Raw genomic sequence first — 10,299 nt, 5'->3', positions numbered from 1 at the left:
GGTGGCTCACGCCTGTAATCCCAGCACCTCGGGAGGCTGAGCCAGGTGGATTGCTTGAGCCTGGGAGTTGAAGACCAGCCTGGGCAACATAATGAAACCCTGTTTCCACCAAAATACAAAAAATTAACTGGGCATAGTGGCATGCACCTGTAATCCCAGCTACTCTGGAGGCTGAGGCACAAGAATTGCTTGAACTCGAGAGGCAGAGTTTGCAATGAGCTGAGATCGCACCACTGCACTCCAGCCTAGGTGACAGAGTGAGACCCTGAAAAAAAGAAAAAGAAAGAAAGAGAAAGAGGGAGGGAGGGAGGGAGGGAAGGAAGGAAGGAAGGAAGGAAGGAAGGAAGGAAGGAAGGAAGGAAGGAAGGAAGGAAGGAAGGAAAGAAGGCAGGCAGGCTACTTAAAATTATCCCTGAGGTTGAAATGACTGTGTCGAAGTGTTTATGGCAAAATGTCTTGTATTGTTCTCTATCCTTCCTATGTTCCAACTAAACGGGAATTTTCCATTCCCATTCCCTAATTTCTGTACTCCTATAGCACTCTCTGCCTGGGGCACCCTTCACTGTTCACCCCCAAGGTTGCACTCTGATGCCACCTCCCGCATGAAGGCTTCCTCTGCACTCCCACACACCCTGCTTGTGTCTATTAGGAATCCTTTCGGCTGCAAGCAACAGATCCTCTGACTAGCAGTGACTTAAACAAAGAGTGGTTTATTTTTCCTTAAATAAGTATAGGGGTAGGTGGTTGCCGACATGAGTGTGGTGGCTCAGAGATGCCCAGTCTGGCTTTCTGAGATTCTTGACCTTCCCCTCATGATTACAAGATGGCTGCAGTTGCCCAGAGCATCATACACTCCCATCAAGTTCAAGGAAGAGAAGTGAGGGTGTAGAGCAGGGGAGAGCTTTTTCATTTGCCTTCCTTTTATTTGGGAGAAAAAAAAAACCTTCCCAGGAGCTTCCAACAGATGTGTCCAGAACTAGGCCACAAGGCCCCCTTCACAGACTGAGGATGGACCTGCATTCCTGAGATCAAGGGAGCTCCACTGAGGCCTACACGAAACGGGGTTCTGGCAGCAGGGAAAAAGGGAGGGGGAAGCTTTTGAGGAGGCAGCTTCTCCCACATTGCCAGCTGTCCCTTTCCCACCTCCCGCTGTAGATCACAGGGCTGACCATAAAAGGCACTTAAAACATTCAGACTTCATTTTGATTACAGTCAGGGAGCCTCAAAAGGCCTTGAGCAGGAAGAGGCGTGTTCTGACATGCGGTTCATACGGCTCCCTCCAGCCACAGTGGGCTGTGTGCAGGGCGAGAGAGGAGGAAGCGGGAGGCTGCTGTGGAGGTCCAGTGAGAGGTGGAGGGAGGTTGACAGGACTTGGCAGCAAGGCTGGAAACAAGTGGAGCTCCAGGAGGATCATGCGGGAGGCAGATCCATGGGGCCCACTCACTTATGGGCAGGGGAGCCCAGGAGAAAGTAAAAATTGCTTGGGGATCAGAATGGAGGAGGAGTGTGAAGAGTTTGGTTTGGGTCATCTTGGATTTGAGATGCTGCAGGGCTGTCCTGGGGTCTTGTCCCCAGTGGGTAGGACAGTGGCTTGGTCCTCAAGAGACAGGACAGGGCTGAGACACTTCTTGGAGTTACTGGTGTGTTGATGGAGAAAAGGCAAGAGAAGACATGGGAGAGAACGGACTCTTCTCCGGAGGCTGAGAGGTGGGTAAGGAACAAAGCCTTCAAAAGCACCAATAGCAGCTGGGCGCAGTGGCTCACGCCTGTAATCCCAGCACTTTGGGAGGCCAAGGCAGGTGGATCATTGAGGTCAGGAGTTCGAGACCAGTCTGGCCAACATGGTGAAACCCCGTATCTACTAAAAATACAAAAATTATTTGGGCATGGCGGTGGGCACCTGTAATCCCAGCTACTCGGGTGGCTGAGGCAAGAGAATCACTTGAACCCAGGAGGTGGAGGCTGCAGTGAGCTGAGATCGCGCCACTGCACTCCAGCCTGGGCGACAGAGTGAGACTCCATCTCAAAAAAAAAAGGGGGGGGCACCAATAGGAGACTGAGAAGGAGGCCCCCCAAAAAAGAGAGGAAACGGCAGGACAGGGCAGGACAGCTCCCAGGAAAAGGGCTGACACAGCGACACAGCTTGGACTTTATAACTCATAGGGTTCTCATTCCTCTAATTCTGGTCTCCAAGAACCTAGAGTAAATCCAAAATTTACTGAACTTCACTGTAAGTTCAGCCCTATGGATAGAACTTAGCTCTAAAAGGATATATTTCAGCTGCTTCTCTGCTGAACCACAGTAGTCAGTGTGGTGCACGCTTGAAACTTTTAAACAAACTGTCACTGTCTTTGGAGAGAAGCAACTAATCTCGCTATCTACCTTCTTTCAGTGTTGCAAGAACCATCCTCAGTTCCTTAGGTTCCTCACCTGAGACTATTTCACAAATCTTTTATATACACAAGCCAACAGACACAGATAATCAGTTTTTGTATTAAAACATTTTGATTTGTGGTACATGCAAATATTAATATATTCTGCCAGCCAGGCATGTTGGCTCACACCTGTAATCCCAGCACTCTGGGAGGCTAAGACGAGGATCGCTTGAGCCCAGGGGTTTGAGACTAGCTGGGACAACAGAGTGAGAACCCATTTCTACAAAGTAAAGATAAATTAGCCAGGCATGGTGGCATGCACCTGGAGTCCCAGGTATTCAAAAGGCTAAGGCAGGAGGATCGCTTGAGCCTGGGAGGTTGAGGCTGCAGTGATCTGAGACTGCACCACTGTACGCCAGCCTGGGAGACAGAGCAAGACCCTGTCTCAAAAGTATAAATGTATAGCTGGGCGTGATGGTTCATGCCTATAATCCCAGCACTTTGGGAGGCTGAGGAGGGCAGATCACTTGAGGTCAAGAGTTCAAGACCAGCCTGGCCAACATGGTGAAACCCTGCCTCTACACATACAAAAATTAACTGAGTGTGGTGTTGTGTGCCTATAATCCCAGCTACTCAGGAGGGTGAGGCAGGAGAATCACTTGAACCTGGGAGGTGGGGGTTGCAGTGAGCCAGGATTGTGCCACTGCACTCCAGCCTGGGTGACAGAGTGAGACTCTGTCTCAAAAAAAAAAAAAAAAAAAATGGTGGCCAGGTGTGGTGGCTCATGCCTGTAATCCCAGCACTTTGGGAGGCTGAGGCAGGCGGATCACCTGAGGTCGGGAGTTCGAGACCAGCCTGGCCAACATGGAGAAACCACATCTCTACTAAAAATACAAAATTAGCTGGGCATGGTAGCGCATGCCTGTAATCCCAGGTACTCGGGATGCTGAGGCGGGAGAATCACTTGAACCCGGGAGGCGGAGGTTGTGGTGAGCTGAGATTGCTCCATTGCACTCCAGCCTGGGCAACAAGAGCAAAACTCCTCCGTCAAAAAAAAAGGGGGGGGCATAAATATATATTATATTATATTTAATTATATATAAATATAAATCATATAATATGTTAGATATATAAATATAAATCATATAATATATTAGATTTATATTAATATATCTATATAATAGATGTATTACTGCCTACCAGACCATGGATCCAATTTTTAGCACAGAGGTGTGACACACATCAGTGTGACTTTCCAGAACTCCACTTTCCCTAGGCTTGCTTTGGGGTGAAGATGAGGCCCTGGGGTGCCTGTCTGATGGCCACGTCCACTGCTCCTTGCTGGGCAGCGAGAGCTCAGGAAAGCAGGTTGGGTCCTGAGAGATGCATGGTAATTCATCTGAACAGATTAAGGAGATCTCGCCTCTCTGCAGATGGAGAGTAGTGGGATGGGACCAGCTCTGCCTGAGATCTGAAAGTCGCAGGGGCCACAGAAAAGTTTCCTGCCTGAGAAAAATGGAAGGGATGCACAAGGAGGAAACCACCTGCTGGGGGCTGAGGCAGCGACAGTGGCACTGAGGAAAGGCAGGAACCTAGCCGTGGCATCCAAAGCTGTGGAATTAAGCCCTCCTACCTCAGGGTTGAGTGTCACGTGTGCTAATAAACCTATAGGGTAAGACCTAAAATTGAAACCCAACACTATGTGCTGCCTTGATCTCTGCTCCAATTGGAAGGGCCCGGTGTGACCGAGCTGCAAGTTCCCCTCCTCACTCTGTTCTCGAAGATGAGGCCCCCCAGCAAACATCCCTCCTTACCCAGGAGACCAGGCAGGGCTCCTGCTCACCCACGAGTTGTGGGTTTCACTTCCTTACCAGCCTGTGGAATTACTGAAACAAGTCAATCATATTCTCAGGCGGGAACCAGGGGTCACCACACCCTCTTGCTACCACAAAGCCTGCCTCCCACAGCCCCGGCTGGTTCCCTCTGTTCCTGAGTGCAGTTCCCATGGAGCCCTGTGTGGGGCAGTGTCCTCCTCCCCTGAGCTGTGAGTTCAGGTTACTAATAACCTGCTGTCAAGCTTACCTGTCCAGTATCAGGTGCTGTGTGTTTGGCCATTGCTACAATCCCAGGGCAGGAATCCCTCCCTCATTAACAGGTGAAAAGGAGGAAATTAAAACTGTTATTTACATAAGCTGTTTTAAGTCAGGTGTTATTTATAGCTGGACGCAACCTGTCATCTAAGCCCAGGTGCTCCCATAATACCAATTACTCCTACTCTGAATGTCTCCCACTTGCCCTTGCTTGACACGGACTCAGGAAAGCATCAAGCCAGTGCGTTTATTTCCTGTGCCCATAGCGTGACAGATCACAGAACCTGATCACCGTGTGGCACATCCATGAATCCAGGTAGCACTGGCACGGCTGCTCTCAACCACTGTCCAGGAAATGAGAGGCCATTCTGTTTCCTAAAGGGGCCAATATATTATTTTTATTTTCCCTCTGGAATACTTGAAGACAATTTGTATTTGTGAGTTTTTAAAGAGTTATATTTTCTACATACATTCTAAATGTGCAGAAAAACGTGCTTTCTGGCAGACAGGGAGTATGTCACACATTTTTATATCTTCTGTGCCAGAACCTTAAAATCGTTTTCTTTTTAAAATCAGACTAGGCCGGGCGCGGTGGCTCAAGCCTGTAATCCCAGCACTTTGGGAGGCCGAGATGGGCGGATCACGAGGTCAGGAGATCGAGACCATCCTGGCGAACACCGTGAAACCCCATCTCTACTAAAAAATACAAAAAACTAGCCGGGCGAGGTGGCGGGCACCTGTAGTCCCAGCTACTCGGGAGGCTGAGGCAGGAGAATGGCGTAAACCCGGGAGGCGGAGCTTGCAGTGAGCTGAGATCCGGCCACTGCACTCCAGCCCGGGCTACAGAGCGAGACTCCGTCTCAAAAAAAAATAAATAAATAAATAAAATAAAATCAGACTAAAATGCTCATTAGGACCTCTGAAGCTCCCTAGAAACCATGCAATCTAATGTGGCATGTGTCAGGATTTCAGAGGACAGAGCAAAATGTTTCCAATTCTTTCCCAACCTCTCCAGCTCACCTCCTGCCTTGCCTCCACCCCACAGCTTATCTCCAACCTCGCCCATTTACAGGGCCTGTTGCAGAACAGCCCATGCACTCTCACACCTGCAAACACTGCTGGTTGCTCTGCCAGAAATACCCTTGCCCCTTTGATGCCCAAGGACACCTGCTCATTCTTAACAGTTCATCTGTTAATTCCAGATGAATTGACTTCTCCACCAAGCAGCTGACATTATTTCTCCATCTGTTTCTATATCATTCTGTATAATTGATTACGCTCACATTGTAATTTTTGTTTTGTAAACCAATTTAAGCCAAATTGTTCACTGATCTCCTTGTCTGCCTCCCCCTAAATACACATGGACTTAGGGACCAGGGCTATATTTTAGAGGCAAGTAAATGCTTCTCCCTCTCCCTTGCCTTACAATTCTAGGGAAGGAAGTGTATCATTCCATTCGTATCTGGGTGTTGAGGCCCTTGTGTATTTGTGATGGGGGTTATTATGGGAAGAGAACATTAAGCTGAGCTACCATCTTGGATAAAATCATCTTTTCAAGCTCATTCACATACTTTACATATCTCTTGGAACTGGCTCCTGTCTGAATTCCAATTACCCTCCCTCCTCCCCACACTTAGAGCTTCTTCTAAGTGAGATTTGGCAGGGCGGGGGCACTGGCGGGGGACTGAGGCACCAACTCTGACAAGCTGCCTCTTTGAGCCATCGCTGTCTAGCAGGGCTGGAGCTAACGATTTCTATGGTTACCCCAAATTAGGAACTCTGATCGTTCTCCAATCCTTGGCCCTTTGACATGCCCCTTTTATAACCATGCTTTTTGCATTTACAGTTCCAGCCCCATCCTTGCTGTTCAGTACCCACTCCTGCTACGTTAATCCACGAGGACTCCGGAAAGCAGCTCTGAAATTTGGAATTCCAACAATGCCTGCATTTGCTCATTTGGAGGCATTTCAAGCAGCTATTTTTATTCTTTGTTCACATCACCAGGTTTCAAGAAAGCACCCGCGACACTGTGCCATTAAGTGTTGAGTCAGGACAGGAGATCTGCAAGGCAAAAACGAATTCCCCTTCCGGTTCCACCCGCTGTGCACTCACAGCTTCTGGACCCTTCCTGACCAACACGTCTCAGTGTTCACAAGAGAATCTGACACAAGGGATTGACATTATGTGGAAAAAGTCTTTTCCCTTTTTTTGAAAACTTAGGAGAGCTAGAGGGCTTTGGGACTTGACCAGCTCCCAGTAAAGTAATAATAGTAATGAATAATCTTTGGCAGTGGCTCATGCCTGTAATCCCAACACTTTGGGAAGCCAGAACAAGAGGATTGCTTGAGACCAGCCTGGACAACATAGCAAGACTATGTCTCTAATTACATTTTTAAAAAGAAAAGCACCTTTTTTTTTTTTTTTTTTTTTTTTTTTTTTTAGATGGAATCTCGCTCTGTTGACCAGGTTGCAGTGCAGTGGCGTGATCTCAGCTCATTGGAACCTCTGCCTCCCGGGCTCAAGTGATTCTCCTGCCTCAGCCTCCTGAGTAGCTGGGATTACAGGTGCCCATCACCACGCCCTGCTAATTTTTGTATTTTTAGCAGAGACGGGGTTTCACCATGTTGGCCAGGCTGGTCTCAAACTCCTGAGCTCAGGTGATCCATCCACCTCAGCCTCCCAAAGTGCTGGGATTATAGGTGTGAGCCACTGTACCCGGCCACTTTTTCATACTGCCAAAAATTATTGGCACTTAACACTGGAGATTTGTATCTAACCATCCACTTCATGCCCTAGATTACTAGAAAGAAAGTGGAATCATCTCCTTAAATCAAGCAAATTCCCATCTCATAATGGGGCTGTGGAAATTTCTCTAGAGGACGTCTTTTAAGGAAAAACAAAAAAGGCAGCCACTTCCTTGGCCTTTGGGTACGTGCTCTTGCTTCTTTTGCCCTGAGAGTGAGACCATTTTATAATCTGCAGGTCAGGAAGAAATAAATCCATAAATCTGCAACTTGTTAGGTAGCAATTTTAAATGAACTAAAAAAATTTATTTCATTGAGTATAAACTCACCTTCTTGGAGGAAAATAGGCCTTATCTTCTAAGTAAATGCTTACAATAAATGTAGACATGAATAGTATTGTTGTTAAGAGGAAAGAACGTTGTATTAGAAACTTAATTCCATGTTTCAGGGAAACAGAATGAGACCACAGTTAGTTAGCCGTCCAAGGCAGGTTCGGTTCTTTCATTGGATTGTTCCCTGTGCTGCCGGCGGGGCCATTCACAGAAGCGAGCTACGATGGAGGGAGGCTCGCAGCCCTGCCAGCTGACATGCCCATAAATGGCTCTAGCACTGCTAGGCACGTTTAGAAGTGGGTCAGGATCTACTGAAGCTGAACACAGGCATACGCTGTGACCCACCAACGCTATTCCTAGTCACACACCCAGAAGAAAGACATCCATATGTTCACCAAAGACACATGCTAGAATATTCATAGCAGGACTACCCATAATAGCCCTAAGCTGGGAACTACGATATCACGAGGACAGACGATCCACCACTATACACACTACGGATGATCTCACATGCAATGTTGGGAGAAAGGAACCAAGCACAAAATAGCAGGATTCCTTTACATCAAGCACAGACACAGCAACCTTGGGGGTCAGAAGTCAGGAGAGGGGTGATGCTGGGAGGGAATGTCTGGAAGGAAACACGAGGGGGCTTCTGGGGTCCTGACAATGTCGTTTCTCACTTTGGGTGCTGTGCAAATGGGTGTAGTTTGTTAAGACAGTGAGCTGTATGCATACGTACACTTTTCTGTCCATATGTTTTACTTTAATAAAGTTTTTTTTCTTAAGGCCGAGCATGGTGGCTCATACCTGTAATCCCTGCATTTTGGGAGGCTGAGGTGGGAGGACTGAGCCCAAGAGTTCGAGATCAGCCTGGGGAACATGGCCAGACTCCATCTCTAAAATTAAAAAAAGGTATTTTTTTTAAAAAAAGCCAAAACATGGGGGGCAATCCCAGCTGTGGAGGCCCCTGACAGTGCCCTTTTGTGGGTCTGAGTGGCCTCATCATTGGGGCTCCATCTGTCCCAGGAGGTCTGCTCACCTCGGCTTCCCAGCTGGCTGCGACAGGACCTGTATGCAGGGTTCCAACACTTCACCCGGCGGCAGGAACTGCAGCAGGAAAGGCCCAACTCAAGGCAACACATTGCAAACCAGCTTCCTGGTTTCTCAGGCTCGTTTTTGTCTTGGGGGTTGGGAGTGATGATTTAGAGCTATAATCATCCAAGAAGGACAGACATCACTGTCATATCCCAGGTGACTTTTAAAAATGCTTTGAAGCATACATCTTCAATGCCTTTATCCACAGGAGTGGCTTTACAATATTAAAATCGGTTCAATGCTGTGTTACTCCTCAGCAAGAGGCCTTTGCCATGATAGCCTGTGGCCAAGAAGAAATGACAAATGAGTGGTTCTTTTTAGCTTGTTCACAGAGAGAAGCCTTGAACTTCACCCACATAACCCCTCCATACTGGTGTCTGCAGCTGGCAGTGCGGTGACAGAGGCTATCTTGTACTGTATGACACTGTCACTGTCAGCCAGGCCACCTGGGTGGGGAGCCTCAGCCAGGTACCCCCAGCATATTGAAACCACAGAAGCTGGAGCTGAAATGACTTTTGAAGACCCAAACACCTCACTCTACAGCTGAGAGGAGAGAAGGCTAAAATACAACTCCCGGACTCAGTGCCCAGGCGCTACGGTGTCCTTGCCCACACTGCCCAGGGCTAGGGTAGGAATCTCATGACAATAAGCTCTGAAAGTCACTGGGAACTGAGGGGCTTCACAAATCTTTTCAGCACATAGTCTCTTAGGGTCTGGCCTGTTTGCTATAACACAATGGGATTCAGCCTAGAATGAAAACATCCAAGAATACAGAAGGCTGGGTCAGCTCATGACTGCAGTGGCAAAACGCATTCCCACACAGCCCCTTTCTGCTGTACGCCAAGGGCTTCTCAGTTGAAAAGGAGAGGAAACAGACATTCAGTCTATTTAGAAATGAGGCTAGCAAAAAAGGAGGTGACAAGTTACTCTGGTTCAGTTGATAAAAGTGCCTGAGCCTTCTTTTCACCTCCCTGACATCAGAGAATGAAAACAAAGACATTATACCGAAAAGTGTGGCCATTAAAAAGATCACACCCTTTACATTAATGTGCCAGCAAGCTCCTCACAAACCACAGACTCCCAGATGTTCTTAGCTGAAAGGCACCTGCCTCTAGGGACCTCCAGTGGGGAGCAGGATGGTCACAAAGTGAGAACACCAAGTCCTTTTTTTTGTTTTGTTTTGTTTTGTAGAGACAGGATTTCATCATGTCACCCAGGCTGGTCTTGAACTCCTGGACTCAAGCAATCCACCCACCCCTCTCAAAATGCTGGGATTACAGACGTAAGCCACCGTGCCCGGCCTGAGAACACTAAGTCTTATGTATGCCTTCAGCTCTTCAAAACCCCAAAGCACTCGCATCATTGTGTAATTTGGCAGTGGTACCAGTACTGGTCCCTGCAGTAAGTATGCTTAATATTAAAATGCACAGGGCATTTGGTCCTGAAGGAAAATAGCATGTGCATACAGCTTGTTCATTTACCAATAGGCTGTTTTTTTCACTAGCCTTGGATGCGTCCAGTGAAGAGGTCACCAAGCTTTCCGTCATAGAGCAGCAGCAGCATTCAGGGAAAGGATGGCAGATTGCGAAACACTCCCCTTGGTGACAGGTTGAAATGCAGAAGGACCAGTATAGAATGCTCCTCAAGCTTTTAGAACTGAGCA

The sequence above is a fragment of the Papio anubis genome, chromosome 1, assembly GCF_008728515.1.
Source record: "Papio anubis isolate 15944 chromosome 1, Panubis1.0, whole genome shotgun sequence".
Classification (NCBI taxonomy): Eukaryota; Metazoa; Chordata; class Mammalia; order Primates; family Cercopithecidae; genus Papio; species Papio anubis.
This window is presented reverse-complemented; position numbering follows the sequence as displayed.